Source organism: Oratosquilla oratoria, chromosome 20 (genome assembly GCF_046742065.1).
Source record: "Oratosquilla oratoria isolate Oo_2021 chromosome 20, ASM4674206v1, whole genome shotgun sequence".
Taxonomy (NCBI): Eukaryota; Metazoa; Arthropoda; class Malacostraca; order Stomatopoda; family Squillidae; genus Oratosquilla; species Oratosquilla oratoria.
The window spans coordinates 2,985,080-3,008,301 of NC_134796.1; the positions used below are offsets into that span (position 1 = coordinate 2,985,080).

The 23,222-nt window shown below is 40.1% G+C and overlaps 1 protein-coding gene across 2 annotated transcripts in view; it reads left to right on the forward strand.

The window, feature by feature from the left end:
• LOC143036374 (beta-1,4-glucuronyltransferase 1-like) overlaps positions 1-23,222 on the forward strand; it is an 86,147-nt gene that overhangs the window by 55,174 nt on the left and 7,751 nt on the right. The gene's annotated exons all lie outside the window — the stretch shown is intronic.

Sequence of the window (23,222 nt, forward strand, 5' to 3'; positions counted from 1 at the left end):
CTGCTGGTACTAATACATTCTCTCCCTGTTCCTCCTCTTTACTTTATCTAATTATTTTCTAATTCTATTTCAATTCTTATTCAATCTTATTTTTTTTATCTTCATCTTATTTTATTCTATTTCATTATATCTTACTTTGTTTTGCTTCATTTTATTTCATGTTTGCAGTCGGCTTTATTGAGAATTGAAAATGTTTGTTGTTTTACTCTTTCATCTTTTTTTATTTATTGCAACATACTGTACTTTTGATTAATGCATTGATTTATTATATATATTTGTTTATTCATTTTCATTTGATGACGTATTCATATATTTAGAAATACATTTATTCAAGTATTCATTAATCTATATGTCTAATTTCTATTCATTCATGAATTCAATTATTGTTTTATTTTGGTATTGTTTCCTTTTTCGATTCGTTAATTTAGGGGGATTTGGTTGAATTCATAATATGGGCATATGTATCGTCACTCTCTCAATATATATATATATATATATATATATATATATATATATATATATATATACATATATATATCACACACAGGAACCCACAGTCGGAGAAAGAATAAACTTCGAATAAAGAAGAATCCTATATTTCGGCTATCAACTGTAGCCCTTTTCAGGAAAGTACATAAGATAGAGAACAGAGGGGACTTATAAACTACAGTAAGAAGAGATGTGGACAGTTGACCTCACTCAGGCGCGGGGCAAACTGGGGTGGCGGAGGAGAGAGGGGGGGATGTAACGTCCGCACTAACTTGCTTACTGCTGCGCGTGAGATTATGTCAGGTGTCCACTGCCCTTTAGAAATATTAATATTAGGGCATTCCTCAATTAATGCTGATTCGACTATTTTCCTCCTGAAACCGCAGTGGGACTTGAACACTAATCTGGCCTTACCCCAGTCGAAAGAATGATTCTTATTTTTGACATGAAGAAATACAGCCGAATTTTCTTGCCCATACCTAATTGACCTTTTATGTTCTGCCAATCTAGTGTTCAAATCTCTCCCGGTTTGACCCAAGTAAACTAAATCACAATCTTTGCAGGGCAAACAATAAACACCAGGTGACTCAACTTCCTTCGGTTTTTGTTGAACGTTCACAATTTGCTTATGCACGGTGTTGGGATAGTGATATCTATATATATATATATATATATTTTTTTTACCACAAATCACTTTTAATTCCCTGCCATCGCAGTCAAGACTGAGAATCGTCTCGATGGAGCCATCCGTTGGAAATTGAAATGTGGACGAGCCGAAGATTCGAATCCAGCTATACTCATTGCATTGAGAAATGGCCGTTAGGGCGGAGTACTGGGAGTCCCCCTGTGTTGCCACATATGATTATTTTATAATTTTATTTTATATTTTTATAATGTTGCCAATTTTTTGTCACACACCACCACTGAGGTAAAAATCAAAGCAATGTTTTCTATACAAAGGTTTCGTTTCCTCGAGTCAGACATGGCATATGAGCAAGGGAGAGCGACGTTGCCCTACATTTATTCTCTGGCCCCGCCCCCCTCACACTGCATTCAGTGTGAGCCGTGCGCGCCGTGTTATCTGTGGAGATGTGGCAACACTGGGAAATCTCCTAACCCCGCCTTAGCGGTCACTTCTCGTTGCGCTGACTATAACCCGTAACAAAGTTACAGTGACGTAAACCAATACGCTATCAAGAGAGATTGTGTATATATATATATATATGTATATATATATATATATATATATGTGTGTGTGTGTATTTTATCTGCTGCCAGAAGATTCTGCTAGTCTGAGGTAAGCCTGGCTCTTACTGAACTCGTAGATGGCTTGAACCGTTTTTACAGACTTTTTTCCGTCGACCGCCACGTGACTTAATTTTCCCCTATGCAGTCTTGAGGAGAATACCTAAACGGTGCGAGCGCAATGATTGGTCTGTTGCGCTCAAAAGAAAAGACACAGTGAGTTCACACTCTCAAACGCCTCCGAAAGGTTTCCGGTGGTGACATTTGCACTTTTATCTTGAGTTTAAGTCGTCGCCGACGACTTTTGTGTGTGGGAGAAGCGGATTTCAGTGTGGAGTCGTTGTAAGCGGCTGCACCGGGCAGAAGCGACAACAGGCATATGCTTTTTGCTTTGAGATTTTTAGTTACAATAGGTAAAATGATGTGATATACATAGAATATAATGAAAATAGAATGTAGTCCATGAGGTGTCAGTTAATGTGAAAAGAATAAATATGTTCTATCTAAAGTCGAATTCACCATCCGTACGATGTTGCTTTTGATTTCGCCAGATAGCGCTAGAGAGAGAGAATAACGTCACCGTGGATACAATACTTCTAGCACGAGTTGTCAAATACTATTTTTTTTTTTTATCTTATAATTGTATGGGTTTTACTTTTTCTTCATAAATGGTATCACACAATTATTTTCTAACCTTATGAAATACTATACTACTGTAATTCAGCCTGATATTGCTATAACAAAAATCAAGTCATGATTTGTACAGATAGTCAGATACTAAAATTTATTGATGTATATTCATAATTTCGTTATATGTCTTCCTTTTATAAACCATATGACACGATTAATGTTTTCGTAAGTTTTGTGTGAAAAATATTGCTATCACACATCCCGATAGTGCTAATGAAACCAGGGATCAATTTTAGCGCGAATAATAATTATTTGAACGGACAAACATTTGGCAACATGGCCGGTGGGCAAGTGTCGAGGGTCGGAAGTTTTGACACTTGTGTTTTTTAATTACACGTTTTGAAATTAGAAGCAGGACATTTATACATTCCGTTGTATGAATAAATTTTAACTCTCACGGTAACCTTTGCACTCTTGGCCTGTCATTTTATCATATTTTCATTGAGACAACAATTTAGTAACTATGTAATAAGCGCTGAAACTATCGGTTGCTTCCCAACAGTGTTTCCCAACCTTTTTTGGCTGCGACCCTAAATCCACTCTTAGCCTGGAGTCGCGACCCTAATTGTAATGATAAATTCAACCATTTCATGTTATATTTCTACGTACTTGCATAATGTTTATAAACTTTCGTTTTTATAGTTCAGTTTATATTTACTAGCACAATGAATTTAAATGCATTTGAAACTTGAATGAAAAAATAAAAATAAAAAAGAATTATTAACATATTTTTGTAAGACCCTCTGGCGACCCTCAAAAACACCCTCGCGACCCTGGGATTGGGAACCACTGCTTTAAGAGAAGGTTAGATGACTTAATGGATAGTGATGATAGGCGATAATAGACATGGGACTGCCTAGTGTAGGCCTTATGGTCTCTTGCAGTCTCTTTCATTCTTATAAAGGCGTGTTAACATCGAGTGTGAAAAAGGTACGTGGCATTCACATCGTATTGATGTATAGACATAGACATATATGCTAATAATGTCCGACAGTCGCCTCAGGGTTCGAACCGAGGCCTCGCTGAACGCCAGGCCAAAGCTTTATCGACTGAGCTATAAGCGCTGCAAGAGGTCCTACCTTGAAGTTGATCTAATTAGACCGCTAACTGCCGTCCTTACCTAATTTTCAAAGACCTGAGCTGAACTTTTAGGCAGTAGTGATGCTGGTATAAACCCCTGATGGGCTTTCGTCGTTGTAAATACCCAGTGAATCGCTTGTAACAGCACATATCATTGCAAATAATTTTCGACTATCGGAAATAATTTGCAATTATTTTCGCTCTTACTAGCGATTCGCTTTGGGTATAGACATATTCATTATTGGGGGTCATTGCAGGATCACCTTCCTATCCACAGTACTTCACCACGATGATTAAATCCGGTTGGTAAATACATGAATATACATACATATTGGTGCATATACATGTATACACCTTGACCTCAAGGCAATTAAAGGCTTTAAGGTGCCATCATTGTAGCTGAATGAAATTTATGGCGCTAGCCAGAAAAATTTTTCCAAGTTGAACAACCATACTGAAGTATTTGAAGGACGTTGTCAAGATTTGCAACTCAAGAGTACCCGATGGTTATTTTTAGAAGCTGATCTTAACAATCTCATTCTGTGGTTGCCTAATCTTTACAAGTTAGGTTAGGTTGGTTAGGTTTGATTGTTTAAGTTAGGTTGTCTAGGTTAGGTTGGTTAGGTTAGGTTAGCTTGATTGGGATAGGTTAGGTTAGGCTAGTTGAGATTGGTTAGGTTAGTCTAGGTTGGTTAGGTTAGGTTAGGGTGGTTAGGATAGGTTAGATTAGGTTAGCTTAGGATAGGCTTAAATTAGGTTTGGTTGGATTAGGTTTGGTTGGTTAGGTAAGGTGAATAGATTTAATAGGGATTTAAACGGGGCAAAGTTATAAAATACTTCGAGCAATGTCGTTTAGCCATTAGCGTATTTGTCCTCTCCTTCCAAATGGAGCACTAAAATGAGTTCATTATATAAACCAGAACAAACCGTGAAAGGGATATCACCATACTCCTCTCTCTAGCGTTCGTGGCTTTCCCCTTATCTGAATAAAATCGCTTGATAGCAGACACAGGAAATATGGAAGTCGAGTAAGATACCCAAAGGGTTCTTAGAGATCCCAAGACATAAATGCCGTGTTGTCATCATCGTCAAGCAGGTCATAGAGTCCGTTGCCGTCTGCAACATTCGTGGCCGCACGTGACTTCGCGTTGCAGAGGACGAGGCACCTTGCCATGAGGGTTATTTCCGTCTCTCTAGAGTCTAGACCCTCCTAGGTGTTAGGTAACCTTTCTGGCGAAACAGGAGGAGGAGGTGGGGGAGGCAACTGGTCGGGTCAAATGACGAAGGCCTCGGAACGGGTCCTTGCAGTGACTTCTGCTGCAAAAGGAGGCTGGGTCTTCATATTGCAATGAGTTCAGAATGGCGTCGGAAGTGAATGATATAATGTTGTATATACTATTTAAACACCCAAGAATAACACATTCTACGCAATTCTGAGATCTCTGAATAGATTCAGGATATAATCATATGTTGTTAGCCAGAATAAAACCTGTGAAACGAACTTTGCACGGTATTCTATGTACGCATTCTGTTGTGTCAAAACCCGCCAGGTAATCTCAATCGTCAGAAACTAGACCCCGATTCAAATGGGGCTCGAAGTATTTAGAAATAGGTTATCAAATACTTATCTATAGGGCTCTTCCTATTATCTTATTTACAGACACTATAGACAGCAATGGACCCTTTCTACGGTATGGCATCTCGATAAGATATCTCACGGATCCCCGGCTAAGAAAGATAAACGAGAGGATTTCATCCAACTGAGAGGTGACCCTTGGGATTACAAACATGTCTAGATTAGACCCTTCGTGGGCAACGGTTCTTCATGAACTGAATGGAATGGTCTGTGCTCTCGTAGATTTCGTTCGAACTAGTATGGAGGAGAAGGGAGCCTGTCTATGGATGAATAAAACCGTCTCTTGGTAGACGGAAAGAAATGTTGAAATACAGGAGCTGTTGCAGAAAGTGGTGGTGAGGAATGTACGCCAGGAGACGCTGAGTAGCTGCGGCCGAAGCCGTTACCTTTGTCCTATGCACGTGGACTGTTGGGGCAAGTACCAATCATACATACATACATATACCAAAGGCATTTTCCCCCTTACACGGGGGGTAGCCAAAAAGAAAAAGGCATAGAAATCACTCCCACCCATTTCATTTCCCATATATTCCACTCCCCTCCACCCTCCTCCCTCCCTCCTATCTTGGCACCTCCTGGATAGGTAACAGTCACTGCTGGGAATCTGAGAGAAGTGCGGGATTCGAACCCACAAGTAAGTGAAAGCGAGGCCAACACGCTACCGATTCCGCCGCCAGCGCAATAATAGACGAAGGGTTTAAAAAAATAATGATCGCCACGATGACGTATATTTTAGGTTTCTGAATGAGCTAATTCCAGAGGATTTTATTCATTTGGGGTGACAAACCTGGTCTGTAACAGGGTTTTGATAGGTCGATAACCCGTTAGCAAGTCCGTACTCGAGTGAAGCTATCAAGAAGTGGGTCAGAAATAAATAAAAAACGTTTCATACTGACATTTTCCCTCAAGGGCAGCCAGAATATAATATAAGGATATGTACGTCGTCTTGAAAGGACTTATAGAGTAGAAAGGTTGTAAAGGAGGAATCCCCCAGGTAATTAAAATCATTTAACAGCACCCAGAACATGTACGTAAAAGGAACATTTAGCATGACCTGATTATTCCAATTAGGCTTTGAACCTCGGAAATCAAAGGGGAAGAATATTAGTGTACATTCCCCTGAATAAAATCACCTGATGGCTGCCTGAGAAAATGCATAGGAAGTTGCCCAATTTAGGCGAGTTATTAGAAATATCCGTGTAAATCCCCAGTGGTAGAACTAGTCCTGTCTGAACCGACGCAGTGCGGCCTGACCCGACGCAGTCTAAGATAACGTAATTCTACGCATTCTGACGCAATCTAAAGCATTCTGGTACACTCTGACATATTAAGGATGAAACGCACGAGAGGCTGTTTAGCCGCTCAACCGCTCCGGCTGTTTAGCCGTTTTTATAGAACACACTACTTTTAATGGAATTGCGCGCATTAGTTACTTAACCGCTAATGCGCGCAATTCCATTAAAAGTAGTTTGTTCTATAAAAACGGCTAAACAGCCGCAGCGGTTGAGCGGCTGAACAGCCTCTCGCGCGTCTGTAGCCTTATGATGCAAATGTTGCCGCTAGACATCTGGATAGTGTGGTCATTTTATTCCAAGACACGAATCCAAGAAGTTTGGTCAACTTGCACCGTTGTAAGATAGGATTACAACTTTATTACAACGTTCATCAGAGTTGTACGGAAGGGCACAATAGTTGTTTTGGTGACGCGAATCACGCCATAAATATCTCATGATTTGCTGGATCAGGATGGGGTTGTAGGTTGCAAATTACAACCTAGGCCAGAGGTGGGCAACCTTTTCCAGTGTGGGTGCCAATATCAGCCTCTTCGCGTGCCAACGGAGTAAAATTTTAGGTCTACATACGAGTATGGGTCCCTCCCTTCATCTCCAAGGGCCTCAATCCGCCGCCCAGCGCAGCATGTACTTACCAATGGTCATACAAAAGAAGTTGTATATATATATTTTGCATAAGTTGTTAGTATTCCAGATTTGGCACGCGTGCCAAGGGTTGCCCACCCATGAGGTAGGCTGTGACGGCAGGTGTAGGCGTCTTCCGGGACCCACCCAACTCTCCTTTGGTGTCATTTTTATCCGGAGTGATCAGTGACGTCACACCAATGTCATGGCTAAATATAGATTCTAAAGCTTTTCATTCTAGATCAGTGTTACCCCGGGGTAAATTGCCCCAGTGGGGTAATGGACCCATATTTTTGGGGTAATGGATGTTCTGTGTGAAAAGAGGTAGCCTGACAAAGTCAATCGGTTTATGATGGTTGATGTTGATATACATAAAAGTGGAAAAGTTTGCTTTTGTGTAGGATCCTGAAATATATACAGCCAATACTGGGCTATTATAACCCATGCAGTTCATCAGGAAACATCGAAAAAAACATCGATTTTACCAGGTGTATGTTCACTATAAACCCACTGTCGGAGAAATAATAACGGAAATAAATGGAAACTGTATATTTCGACTACTGACTGTAGTCCTCTTCAGCAGAATCAGTAGTCGAAATATACAGTTTCCCTTTATTTCCGTTATTATTTCTCCGACAGTGGGTTTATAGTGAACTTTTATAAATGTGTTATAACATACCATTTTCCTACCGGGTATATGTTCAATGGGTTAATTGATAACTGCGAAATTGAATTTTGTGGTAATCATGTTCTAGATGTTGGAATATATCAAATTCAGAGGAGAGACCTATCTGTATATTTCAACCTGTTTGTCTATCCCTAGCTTAGACTGTCACTCACTACAGTAAGAAGTTTTGTGCTCTTGGCCGTAGTTTGTTAAGCAGTATAAGATTAGAGGTTCTGTCTTTAGCACGGTGTGTATATCTTGTGTAGATGGTGTCTGCTCCCAGGACATTTCAACATTGTCAGTGTTTCAATGCTGGTTGGTGGCCTAATTGGAGACAATGTGGCTCTTGTGTGTTTCTGAAACGTTTTCTCCTCTAGGCGTTACTTGCCTAAGGACAAAGTTGTTTAATCTGTCGTGTAATGTTTGTTTAGTTCGATTATGTATGTGGTATCATATGGTTGTGTTGTTGGGAAATTTGGATAGATTTAGATATAGTTGTGTATATGTCGCAGGGGTAAATATTTTGACATGTACTGTGGTGTGATGGATGAACGGGCTCCAAAAAATAGGCGTTAAACTGTTTTTTAACGTTTATTGGTGTATATGGAGAGATAACTATAAAGTAATGTCGTAACACATTCGTAAAGATTCAACAAAAACCCACTGTGTTGGATAAGAAGAAATGAAATAAATGAATTCCATATATTTCGATCACGGACTGTGATCCTCTTCAGTGGAATTCCACTGAAGAGGATCACAGTCCGTGATCGAAATATATGGAATTCATTTATTTCATTTCTTCTTATCCAACACAGTGGGTTTTTGTTGAATATGGAGAGATGATAATGGAAGAGGCAGTGGTAACAGGAAGATGGGTAGAATAGTTTAGGGAGTTGGTAAACGTGAAAAAAGTAAAGAGGGAAAGATGGTTGCAATGGAGGCGCTAAGAAAATGAGAGTGATGGATGAGAAAAAAGGAGAGAAATAAGAAGTAATTAGGTGAAAGCAGAGATTAAAATAATGAGAGCAGGGAAGTCACCTGGGTTAAATGGGTGCCATGCAGAGTGTCTAAAAAATGGAGGTACACTGATGACGGATTGGCTGGTGAGGTTGTTCAATGTTTGTCTAAAAGAGGGTGCCCGTATAGTTCCACTTTACAAGGGAAAAGGGGACATGTCAGTGTAATAGTTTAAGAGGGATCAGTTTGTAGAGTGTAGTTGGGAAAGTTTATGGGAGGGTTTTGACTGAGAGAATTAGGATAGGAACAGAGGGCGTAATTCAAGAGAAACAATGTTTAGGAAAGTTAAGTGTTGCGTGGATCAGATTTTTGTGATAAAATAGATATGTGAGAAAGGTTTAGCAAAGGGTGAGGATATTTTTTGGGCGTTTATGAATTTGGAAAAGGCTTATGACAAGATAGACAGGAAGGCACTGTGGGAGACTTTGCAGATATATGGGATAGGAGGAAAACTGTTAAGAGCAGTCAAGAATTTTTACGAGAGTAGTAGAGCCTGTGTTAGAATTAGAAATTGAGAGAGTGAGTGGTTTGAGTTCAATGTGGAGCTTCGCCAGTGATGCGTCACGTCCCATTGTCTGGTCAATGTGTACATGGATGGGGTGGTGCAGGAGGTAAATGCAAGAGTAATGGACAAGGGGTTGGAGTTGATCAAAGAAAATGGAAAAAAAAATGAGACATAAGCCAGTTGTTGTTTGTCGACGACATTGCGCTTGTAGCAGGATCAGAGGGGGCATTAAGGAAGTTAGTGACGGAGTTTGGGAAGGTGTGCGAAAGAAGGAAGTTGAAGAAAAATTTGGGTAAAAATAAGGGATATGTACAAGGGGAAAGGATGGCAGCAGTTTGGAGGTGAGTTTTAAGGGAGAGAGACTGGAGAAAGTGCATAGTTTCAGACGGAAACGTTCTTACGTGACTAGCTTACTCGAATTCTACAACACAGTCATCTCGAATTATGACAAAAGAAACAATATGGATTTAACATATCTAGACTTTTTGCAAAAGTTTTTGATATCGTCCTCCACGAAAGACCTTACTAAACTAGCTTTACACGGAATAAGTGGTAGCTTATTAAGTTGGACTAGTAATTGGTTGAACGATCGAAAACAGAGTTGTTCTAAATGTGTCTTGCTGCATTGTTTTTGACCCTGGGCAGTGGGCGAGATGCAGGGATGACCCGTCATCCAGGAGGAGCCAAGAAAAGAGGGAAGAAGGGGTAGTGGAGCTAGTGGAGATGAAATGGATGGGAGTGGATTTATGCCTTTTGATTTTGGCTACCTTCCTTGTAAGGGGAAAAACCCATGGTATATGCATGTATGTGTATAAAGAATATTTTTGTTTCTGGGTACGCCCATAGATGTGGGGACAGGTGTTATTATTTTTACCTTGTTATTTGTAATTTTTATCTTGTACCGTGTAGTTTTCCTATGTGTTATTGATTAGGGAAAATCAGCCTGTGGACGCATAGTTTAATGAGATTCGCATGAACAGCTTATACACAGTAATGCCTTTTTTTTTTTTTTTTTGTCTGAATCCGATATATTTTTCTTTATATTTTAAAATCCGGCAACCCCCTACCCCCCCCCCAAAAAAAGGAATAAAATGCATGCCTGCAACCGCTTTGAGTACACAGCTTATATGCTTTACCTCTCATGGTTCTTGTATGGGAGCGGGGTTTGTGAGTACCAGATTCTGTTATTGGAGGTCGTGCAGTGGCATATGTGGTCACTTTATATATATATATATATATGTATATATATATATATATATATATATATATATATACAGGAATGTGTATATAAAAATATATAATGGCGGTCTATATATATATATAAATATATATATATATATATATGTATATATATATACACATACATATGTGTGGGTGTGGGTGTGTATGGTGTATGTGTGTGCGTGTGTGGGCCCCCGTGGGCGTGTATGTGTGATTCACCGTGGTCTTGGATCACGTGTTGGACACGTGATACACAACTATTTCCCTCCCGAAAGAGAACTTAGAGCTCATATGACCGATCTATGGGTAATGCTGTGACCTTACACGCACACGTACACCCAACTCCCTGCCCACGAGAGTTAGAGTAACGACTCGCAGCGCAGCGATGCTGAAATTAATTCAGCCCTGGGCGGGATGCGAACCCGGACCTTCGTAGTGGCAGCCGGTAACTCTACCAACCGTGCTACGAGTGTGCGTGTATGTGTGTGTGTATTCTCGCGTGCGTGCGTGTTTGTATGCGTGTGTGTGTGTATGTGTGTGCGTGTATGTTTATGTTTGTGTGTGCGTTTGTGTATGTGTGGGTTTGTGTACGTGCGTACGTGTTTGTGTGGGGGTGGGTGGGTTGTGTGTGCGTATTTGTGCCCGTTTGCGTGTAAATGTGTGTGTGTGTGTGCGTGTGTGTGTGTGTGTGTGTGTGTCTGTGCGTGTGTGTTTGTGTGTGTGTGGATTTGTGTATATGTATGTGTGTTTGTGTGTGCGTGTGTGTGTGTGTGAGAGAGAGAGAGAGTACACGTATTTGTGCCCGTTTGCTTGTAAATATATGTGTGTATGCGTATTCGTGTGTGCATGTGTGTGCGTGATCGAATATACGTGTGCGTCTCTATGTTCGTATGTATGTGTGCATCTCTGTGACATGTGTAGCTCCATTTACACTTTCCAGTTCCTGGAAGAAAGGGAGATGAAGCCTCCCATCTCATGGCTGCAGTTGCAAGAGCCTCACCTGACTCATGGTGCCTCGTCCGTAAACGAACAAAATCCTTCTGAGTACCAAACGGACACGTCCTGCGTAGGCGACCGCTTGGTCTTCATCTGCACGAACAATCACATCCATCTGTTACGACACAAAGGATATCCTCCTGTCCCCAATGGTAACACAACATAGGCATGCTTTACTACATCAGTCATGAGTCTCGTGTTCACCGGGGAAGTATGGTGAGGTCCTTCAAATTTTTTATTCTGTCTAGGGTAGACGTTTCGTCTCATCACTGTGACACCATCGTATCAGTTGAACCGACCTTTTTCCCATCTCACCCAATCTCCTTACCCCCAGCGGAGTGTATGGGGGTATATATCCATACACACACACACACACACACACACACACACACACACACACACACACACACACACACACACACACACACACACACACACACATATATATATATATATATATATATATATATATATATATATATATATATATATATATATTGATAAGTATTTTAGACAAATTATTTGGATGATGGAGAACATAGACACAGGGGAAGGCTCGGAACCCTAAACACTCTAACGTTTCGTTCGCGTAGAACTTCTTCAGAGAGTGTATGTAGAACTGCAATTGAAGTTTATGTACTAAATTTAATTATCTTTTCGGACACTTGGGAAAGGTCGTTTTTCTGGCGTGTTTTAGAATTAAAATACTAGTTTCTTTAGCTAAATTGATAAACCCTCCTCGATGATTCGATGAATTATTAGTTGAAATATATGCTGATTCAACAATTCTTCTAGTAAATTTATCAAAACCTTTATGTAGCACTTCAGCTTCTCTCCAGTTTGGTAAATGATCGAATTTTTCCGCATGAACTACTAAAGAATTAGATGTCCTATGTGCTTTTATGTCGTTTTTATGTTCATAAATTCTTTTTTCTAATCCTCTTGACGATTCGCCAAAATAAGCCATTGAGCAACTATTGCAAGGGATTTTGTATACGACGCTGTTTTCGGAATTGGTTATCTTTTCAGAAGTCTTTATTAAATCACCTATCCTCTTGTTAGTTATTTTAGCTATGTTCATACCTGATTTTGGAGAGAAGCTGGAGTGCTACATAAAGGTTTTGATAAATTCACTAGAAGAATTGTTGAATCAGCATATATTTGAACTAATAATTCATCGAATCATCGAGGAGGGTTTATCAATTTAGCTAAAGAAACTAGCATTTTAATTCTAGATTTTCAAGACTGGCTGGATGACTGGGAGCATTGTCTACCAGCAACAAGATCTTGAAGGGGATGCCTTCCTTGTTGCAGTAGGCTTTCAGCTCGCTGTGCAACTTGTTCTTGTAGTAGTCACTGAATATTTTCCCAGTCATCCAGCCCTTCTTGTTGGCGTACCAATGGACTGGCAGGAAAGCCCGGTCATATCCCTGAAACACACAAATTATCCGAGAATTAAGGTGTGGCCACGCTCCTTTTCCTTAACAAAGAAAACGTATAAGCCAGTCGCTTGCATCACAAACCTAAGTATTTTTAATGTCACTTGTGTACACTTCACAAACCCTGATTAATTAACGGTATTAAATATTTTATTATTTAACACAATCAATAACAATAACAACATAAGAACTGTAGAATAAATAAATAAATATTAAATAAACCAATCTTACCTTAAGGGCTCTGGGGTTCTGAGAGTGATAGATGAGGACAGGCTTCAGCCTGCAGTCCCCCTCAGCGTTGGCCCCCAGCAGCAGCGTCAGGCGGTCCTTGGACGCCTTAAAACCAGGCGCCGTCTTCTCCTCCTGTGCGATGTACGTCCTCGCTGGCATCTTCTTCCAGTAAAGGCCGGTCTCGTCTACATTGAACACTTGCTTGGATGAGTATTGTCCTTCTTCCAGGGTCTTCTTAAGCATCTCTGGGAATTTCCTGGCCGATTCTGTGTCTGCTGATGCTGCTTCTCCGGTCATTTTGATGTTATGAAACCCGTGTCTTAGCTTAAATTTTGCAAACCAACCAGAACTTGCTTGGAAGGATGTATTTGGCCCGTCATTTCCTTCGATGTCGTTAATGAGGCTTTTAGCTTTTTCCTGAATGATGGCCAAACTAACAGGAATGCTGTTCTTGTTCTGGTGTTGAATCCAATTCGCCAGCATTTTTTCCATCCTCTCCATGACCGACGATCTGCTGTAGGCTACCCTCTGCAATGTCCTAGACGAACCTGCTTCCACAGTTGCTCGTATTTTTGCAGCATTGTCTCGGACGCGCCGCAGTGTGCTCTCCCCCAATCTCAAGGCATGAGATAAGACCGAAGATTTTTATCCTTGGTCATACCGGCTCAAAATTTCCGTCTTCTTAGCCAGAGTAATAGACTTGCGCTGTATTTTCTTAGCTGGAGGGCCGCTGCTGGTTCCAGGAAAAGATGAAGGACGTTTTGGGGCTATCTTGACGAATAAGTGAACTGGCTGGTCTGGCTGTGACTGTAAACAGACAAGAGGGCTGCAAACATTAAACTGGGAGCGGGAGTGGCTGCCTGTCGGCAGGTAGCGGAACTATGCATCTGGCGCACTGTTTGAAATGCCATTGGGGAAATTGCATCTTAGTGAACAGATTGCACAATTTTAATAAATTATAATATTTCTAATGTCACATCTAAGCAAATTCACACATAAAGAACATGCACAAAACGAGAACTACCTGTATATATGTATATATATATATATATATATATATATATATATATATATATATATATATATGTTTGTGTATTTCGGCAGCAATTTTTCTCTAATGCATGTAGTATTGAATACAATGCAAATCTCGGCGTTGATGAACTTTTTCTGAAAACTTTCAATTCTTTGAGAGAGGCGTTTCTTATCCTTACATAAGGAATACAGGAATTCTCCGAAAGTGTAGGGCATGGAGACGAATAAAGTAAATTCTGTTATTTTCTAGCAGGATGTTTCGTAACTCTTGTTACATTTTCAACTGAATACAATGGCTTTTGATACATGGGTTATAAACACAAAAAACTAGCATTGGGAAAGGTCAGTACAATATTACTGAACATCTAAGTACATGGCACTCCGTGGAGAGCCTTAACGGAGGAGTGGCGAGATGTCTCTACTGCAGGGAAGGGTCAGGAGAGCACCACTCTGGATGTTGATTGATGGCGATAAATCTTTTATCTAAAAGAGTTTCTAATAATGAAAGGCGACGGGCATCGTCATTCTGGTCCAGGGTTATGGTGCCTTTGACCAGAAGCTCTATCGTTCGGGGCGGGGGATTCCATGGTTGATTGAGGGCGATAAATCTTTTATATAAAGAACTTCCAGTAGTCAAAGGCGATGGGCATCGTCATCCTGGTCCAGGATTGTGGTGCCTTTAACCAGAAGTTCTCAGGGATTCCATGGTCGTGTTGGTAGTGGTTCTTGATGGATCCTGTCTGTAGGTGGCAAGTGAGGTGTCTGGAGAGGCGAGTAGTCGTCATTCGTACATAAGAAGTACGAGTTCCACAGTCCTCGTGTTGACATGTATGCACGTAGATGACGTTTCTCCTCTGGAGGGGCTCTGGGGGAGGAAGGGGGTTTGTTTCGTAATAAAAGGTTGGAAGACTTCTTAGACTGTAAAAGATGATAAAATCGAGATATTTATCTTAGGGAATTTTATTACCTTTTACCCGAGGATATATATATACATATATATATATATGTATATATATATATATATATACATATATATATATATATATATATATGCAAGCAATCATATCACCGTGATACAAAAATGCAAAATAACCACAGAAGGGAAACTTGTAGACAGTAAGTACTTTCGTATATTACATCTTCAGACTAAATGGCAGATATACAGAGTTATGTTTAAATGTAAGTATCAGGTAGCAACCATAGGGGGGAAGGGGGGAGACAATACAGTGGGGGAAAGGGGGATGACCTTACCTCTATCGACCTGACCAACACATAAGGCTCAATCTGGCGGAAAGATCTTAGTGACCATTTGGGTTACCAATTTATCACATTTAAAATGACCATAGCTTAAGTTTATGATTTTATCAAACGTGCCTGATATTAAGCAGGATTCTATTATATTTCTTTCTTCTAGGCTTTTTCCTTTGGCTAAAATTGTTGCTTTAGACCAATCAATATGATGGTTGTATAATGCTTTGTGTTGAAATAACGCATTATTTTCCTGGGCAGATCTCGCACTATATTTATGTTGGGAAATCCTTGTTTCCAAGTTTTTCCTAGGTTGTCCAATATAAGATTTGTTACCATCTTGGCAAGGAATTCTATAGACCACACCGTTGTTAATAGGAGGGCTGTTCTTAAATATGACCACACCATTAAGAAAACTTTGATTAAGAACAGCCCTCCTAACAACAACAGTGTTGTCTATAAATTATATATATATATATATATATATATATATATATATATATATGTGTGTGTGTGTGTGTGTGTGTGTGCGTGTGTGTGTGCGTGTGTGTATTTATGTTTATATATATATATATATATATATATATATATGTGTGTGTGTGTGTGTGTGTGTGTGTGTGTGTGTGTGTGTGCGGTGTACGTGTATATGTTTATATATACATATATATATATATATATATATATATATATATATACATATAAATAAGAACAGAAGAACATAAGAATAAAGGAGACTGCAAGAGACCATAAGGCCTACACTAGGCAGCTCCGTATCCATCACCACCTGTCGTCCTCATCCATAAAGTTGTCTAATCGTTTTTTAAAACAACTGATAGTTTCAGCGCTTACTACATGGTTACTAAGTTTATTCCATTCATCGACCACCCTATTAGTAAACCAATTTTTGCCTATTTCCTTCTTAAATCTAAATTTGTCCAGTTTATACCCATTACTGTGAGTCCTGCCCTGTTGTTTTAATATGATTACCTTGTTGCCTTTGATCCACTTGAACACTTGTATTAGATCACCCCGCCCTCTACATCTTTCCAGAGAGTGTAAGTTTAGGTGCCTAAGCCTCTCTTCGTAAGGCAAATTTCCGAGTCCATGTATCATTTTGGTCATTCTTCTCTGTACTGATTCTAGTGAATTTATGTCCATTCTGTAGGACGGAGACCAAAATTGTACCGCATAGTCAAGGATGGGTCTAACTATCGCTAGATAGAGTTTAATAATTACCTCTGCACTTCTATTCGTTACCGTCCTAGCAATGAAACCTAATGCTCTGTTAGCTTTATTTCTGGCGCTAATGCACTGCTTCCTGGTTTTAAGTTCCGGACTCACCAGAACTCCCAAGTCCCTCTCGCACTCAGGTTTTTCTAAAAACGTGTTATCTAAGATGTATCTATTTTTGGGGTTGTGTAGCCCTACATTTAACACGCTACACTTGGAGATATTAAAGTTCATTTGCCATTTCTCCGAATAGCTTCCCACACAGTGGTGCATATCTGGAATAAATTGGATGAGGCAACAGTGTCTGCAAATACTATTCTAGAATTTAAGAACAAACTTGATGCTGAAAGATACAAAGACGGGTTACTACGAGCATAGCTCCCTTCTCGTATAATACAACTAGGGAAATGCACAAACATGCGCGCTCACGTACATCAATGGATGTTTTCTACCTTGTAAGGGAATTGGCTAGAAGAGGCAACAGTATGTGCAAATACTATTCAAGAATTTAAGAACAAACTAAATGCTGAAAGATACAAAGACGGGTTACTACGAGCATAGCTCCCATCTCGTATAATACAACTAGGGAAATGCATAACCATGCGCGCCCACGCACAAATGTCAATGGATGTTTTCTACCTTGTAAGGGAATTGGCTAGTCAGACCATAACCATCATCATAAACAAATAAAACCCGTTTAACAGGCAACTCTTATCTCCACAGTTTGGAGATAAAAAGTCACATTTTTTCCGTCGCACTGCCTGACTAAAAGGCGATTGAGCAAAGTACATCTCTTCCAAAGCATGATCTCATAGCCTGTGTTGGTTTCATGCACAGATTCGTTGTATGGTGAATATATATACGGACTGCATGCTCCTTTTATCCATTCACGCATCTTCCATTTATTCCATTCCTTTGTTTCCCAAAAACTGAGAACGTCATCTACATTTATGTTTAGTGAATAAAGAAACTATATCAAGAGTGAGCAATCTACTACGTTCTGGGATTTTTTGTCTCTTGATTTTGTTCATGCTTAAAGAAACAAATTCTCTCTTCCTTGCTCGATAGAAATTCCAAGGCGCCCTTTCCCCAAGCCTCCATCTTATTTTCGGTTTTCTTAACAAGCTTATTCCATCCATTTCTGTTTTCCACCCCTTATTGCCCGTCTTTCCTTGTTCATTCTTTTTATATACATACATACATATACCAAGGCTTTTTCCCCCTTACTAGGGAGGTAGCCAAAAAGGAAAAGGCATAAAATCATTCCCACCCATTCCATCCCTGAAAACATTCCACACCCCTCCACCCTCCCTCCCATCTTAGCACCTCCTAGATGACGGGTCATCCCTGCACCCTGTCCACTTGGATCGTAAGAGGCGAGAAGAAAGGGACGGGGATTGGGACTAGGCATCCTTCTCCTTGTAGCCCCACAGGGCACATTCCTAAAAGTAAAAGCAAAGGCATAAGAGGGTCTGGAAGTTCTCGGACCAGCACCCTAAGGTTTGGGTCTTTTCTTTTTATATACCCAAAGCTTTTCAGTACTCTGTTCTGTCCTGTACGATAAATCCCATCTTGCCGCTGTTCCTTGCTTCATCTTTACACTTTATCTATTCTTATATTTTTCGTCAGCTATTCATACAAAAAGTAATATTTTACTCTTTACCGTTGGTATAATCACTCCTTCGTATAACCTTCTCGTTGCTTTCATCACCAATTTCTTACATCTCATGAAAATTTTCAATCCACCCACACATGTATATTACTTCTTTTTTTTTCTAACTGAGCCTAAGATATGACGAGAAAAGAAAACGGAACAATACCCATTTTCGTTTCGCTCTTTCTTCGCAGGAGACTACAGTGGTATTTTTTATTTATTTATTTATTTATTTCTGTCACAAAGTTCCAGGAAAAGAAAATTTAGTGAGATGGCTGAAAGGAGAACAACAAGATAAAAGGGATCAGCATTATTCTGTGGTGGTTAGTCTTCAGTCACGTGAAAATGCTGTTTGACTGGCCAGTGGTATCACTGAAGACCCGAATATTCGACTGCATAGAACTTGTATAGTCAATAGCCGACACTCCACTCGACAAGGAAAGATTACAACTATTACATCGAAAGAAGCGGAGGGTTTAATTAAAAATCGAATACACAAAAAAAAAAAACAGCTTATGACAGGCAAAAATAAAATCATAAATAAACGAATAAATAAATCAAATAAATTGGTCTCGGAATTGTTTTGATAAAAATGAGCATCACTATCTTAAATATATATATATATATATATATATACAAGTTCAAGCACCTTTGAAAGTAATGCAGTACTCGAAAGCGTGGCTTCCTTACTGTAATGTGCAAAGGAAATACTTGACATTGTTGTTTCGGTGCGACACAGATAAGGACCTGTCCTATCAGTTGTGCAACAAACAGCGAGTGGCAAGGGAGTGTGCACTATCAGCCGGGCAGACCGACTGGGCGGGTGACCCAAAGACGACACAACACAGCACAATTTCGAGGTACGTCCAGAGCCGAGTCTCACGGAAAAGTTCTTGTCCTCGCTTTAATTCAAGGACACGTGCAGGTCACTCCTGTTCGCATGAACACGCGAACACATTCATGTGTGCGTAGAAACACACACACACATGCACACACCCGTACATACACACATATAGACACGCACGAACACACAGACACACATGTACATACACAAGCAGATAAATACACACACACACAAAAACGTACATTAATACGTGCACGCACGCATTCACACACATAGACATACACTCACCATACACACACACAAAGACACACACACCACACGCTCACACGTACTCGCACACACAAACTATATATATGTATATATATATATACATATATATATATATATAATACACACACACGCACGCACAGACACACACACACATACACACACACACGCACACATACGCACACACACACACATATATATATATATATATATATGTATATGTGAGAATCATCACCGTGTGAGATCGAAACCTTTATTGGTACGACGTTTCGCTTGTTACAGCTTTTTCAAGTAGAGGCATATGGCAAACACTCTGAGTACATATAGGCCGACGGGGAAGGACCTGGGAGAGGTTATCAGGGAGGGGTGGGTGGTAGGTGTATTAAGAAAGGTGTAGTTATAGGTTTCTACCTCAGAGCTCTCAGAATTTGTAGCCCTGAATTCTTAGAGGACGAGTTTAGGCACATAAAGGAAGTTTTTCAGAAATTAAAATATCCAGAGTGCATCATCCACCAGTGCAAGAAAAAGTCACTCAAAATAATGGAAGGGCGGGAACCGACGAAAGATCCAGCTAGGAGGCTTATCCTTCCAGCCAGCAGCGTCACCACCACCCTCACCCGGACACTTGGGCGTTGCAACATTCAGGTAGTGGACCAGTCCAGCAGGACTATCAAAGAGCTCTCTAGAAGGAGTGACAGCCGGGACAAGATGTGGGGAAAAAACGCTGGTGTCTACCGCATACCCTGTGCTGGATGTGATCAATTATATATCGGCGAGACCTCCCGTGACCTGAAGACCCGGATCCGGGAGCATCGCTACGATTCCCGGAACAACATCACCACCAACGCCTGTGTTATCCACCGGAACACCAACGACCACCTGATGGATTGGGATAACGCAGAGCTTCTTTTTAGTGAACCAGACAGGGTGAGGAGGAAATGCCTGGAAGCGGCCGCCATTCAAAGCTTCAAAACCATTGAGCAGAACAGAGGCATGTTCAACATCGCCCCTCCTATCATCCATCTGTTACCCGCATTATACAAATGTATGAAATGTCCCCCTTAGTCCACTTCAACAAACTGTCCGAAATGTCCTCCTTTATCTCCACCAAGTCCCACCCGTCATCCATCTGTTACCCGCATTATACAAATGTATGAAATGTCCCCCTTAGTCCACTTCAACAAACTGTCCGAAATGTCCTCCTTTATCTCCACCAAGTCCCACCCGTCCCCTTCTCACCCCCCCTCCGCCCCTCCACCTACCACCCACCCCTTCCTGATAACCTCTCCCAGTTCCTTCCCCGTCGGCCTATATGTACTCAGAGTGTTTGTCATATGTCTGTACTTGAAAAAGCTGTAACAAGCGAAACGTCGTACCAATAAAGGTTTCGATCTCACACGGTGTTGATTCTCACAGTCTTGTCGGCTTTTGCCATTGTGTTTCAACATATATGTGTATATATACATATATATATATGTATATATACATATATATATATATATATATATGGACAACACTGAATGGGTCCCAGCGATAGCGATACGTTTTTATCAACCACAATGCACTTTAATTCTAAGCTATCAACATCGGGTGTCTCGATGGAGGCAATATGCAGAAATTGAAACGTGGTACGACCAAGGACTCGAACCTGGTTAGCGCGTAACAAGTGCTGTAGTAACTCGAACCATTGCTCCATCAAGAGAGATGGAGCAATGGTTTAAGTCACTACAGCACTTGTTACGCGCTAACCGGGTTCGAGTCCTTGGTCGTACCACGTTTCAATTTCTGCATGTTCTCTCCATCGGGACACCGATGTTGATGGCTTAGAATTAAAGTGCATTGTGGTTGATAAAAATATATGTGTATATATATATATATATATATATATATATATATATATATATATATATATATACCCACAAAACACGCGCACACACAGACATACACGCATATAAATACACACGCACACAAACGTCCATATGTGTATGTGTGGGTGTGGGTGCGTGCGTGCGTTTGTTCGTTCATGAAGTTAAACGTCCGGTGTTGCCACATTTCCACGGGAATTTTCATATTTCGGTCGAAACCTTGATTCTCAAGAATTTGTCTGTGATTATCGAAATCCGTGGCTTCAGTCTCCGTAGTTTCAAGGATCTTTTGTATATATATATATATATATATATATATATATATATATATATATATATATATATATATATATATATGATATATATATATGAGAAATTCGCTAGTGAACAGCGACATCAATCAGATAATCTTTATGACCGTCGCGCAGAGGATTCGCAGAGGATTCGAACATATATATATAAATATATATATATATATATATATATATATATATATATATACATACAGTATATATATAGGTATATATTTATTTCTTTTTTGTTTTTCATCAATCTGTGAATACAACCAAAATAGAATACTTATTATGAAAATAACGGTAAATGAGTTAATTGTGACAGGTTTAGCATACTGATGGCAGTATAATGCATTAGCCAGATCGAAAATACGAGTGTACGGTCCATTTAATTTTACAATTTTTCGGTAATAAAGTGTTTTATTCTTACATTGTTTCTAAGTGTCGTTTTCCTCTTTCGCACAGTATCAGAAATAAAAGAAGACATAACTCTGTCTCTTGAGCACAAGTTTCTTCCTTGTTCTGAATAGAATCGACTATAGTTACCCTGTTGTTTTGTCTTACAACAACTCTGTCGCCGACGCCCTTAGTAGAAACGTAGCAACAATACGCCAAGCAGCAGAGCCACTTGACATTACGCGAGAACGCATTATTGCCGCTCAAGCAACAGACCCCCTATGGAAAAGACTCATACACTATTTAAATTCAGGTGACACCACAAACACAGACGACATTCTCACCAATATCTGCCAATATTTCAACATTACCAAATGTAACATCCCACCGCTGCCACCAGAACCCAAACCAACATATTGTGTTTCCGTAGAAAGCTTCTTCACTGGTATCTCTATGTGATGTTGACTACATAAGTGTTGTTAGTAAGCTGAGAGACCAGTCACGGCATTCAGTTATCATGATTCCTTTTACGAGTAGCTTCTATTACTATCTTCCTCTCTTCTGCCTTCCTTAGATATCACTTTTACCACTCCTATAACCAAGTCTTCAACGTGATATCGTCCCCAAGGATAGAAGCGCTGGATATCGACGCCCAAGTACGAGTTCTTGATTGTTATTGTATCAGTGCCTCCAGTGGAAGCTTCTGCCCAAAGCTTTATTATCATTTCATACGTCATCAGCCTAAATTGTCAAAATCTGCAATTGGTGAGGTAGGTTACTAGTTCTGGGTTGTGTAAGTTTGTTAATAGACAGGGACGGGAGATCCTGCCACGCTACACTCATTCAGGACGTGTTCATGGGTCTGTATTTGATCGCATGGACAAAGGTCGGAGTCAGAGATTCCCCATTTTTTCATAATTTGGTGCAAAACTGCCAGTATCTGAGCATAGCCTATGTAACTGTACTCAAAGATTTTGCGCTAAGCTGAACAGAATCGTGTGACGATTAGCCAGTATAAAGCCTGTCATAACGGCATCGAAACTGAAGAGGCGTCAGAGGTCATGGCAGTTCATGAGAGGTCATGACCTAAAGCATTTAGGTCCTTCCCCCAACGGGTAGTACTTACCTCTTGTTCTAGTTACTGCCGTAGTATCCCTTTGATATGAAAAAGTAAAAAATAAATTAATTAATTAATGAATAAATAAAAAGGTGAGCGTATTCTAATTATATGCGAATTTGACTTTAGGAAATCTTCAATAAA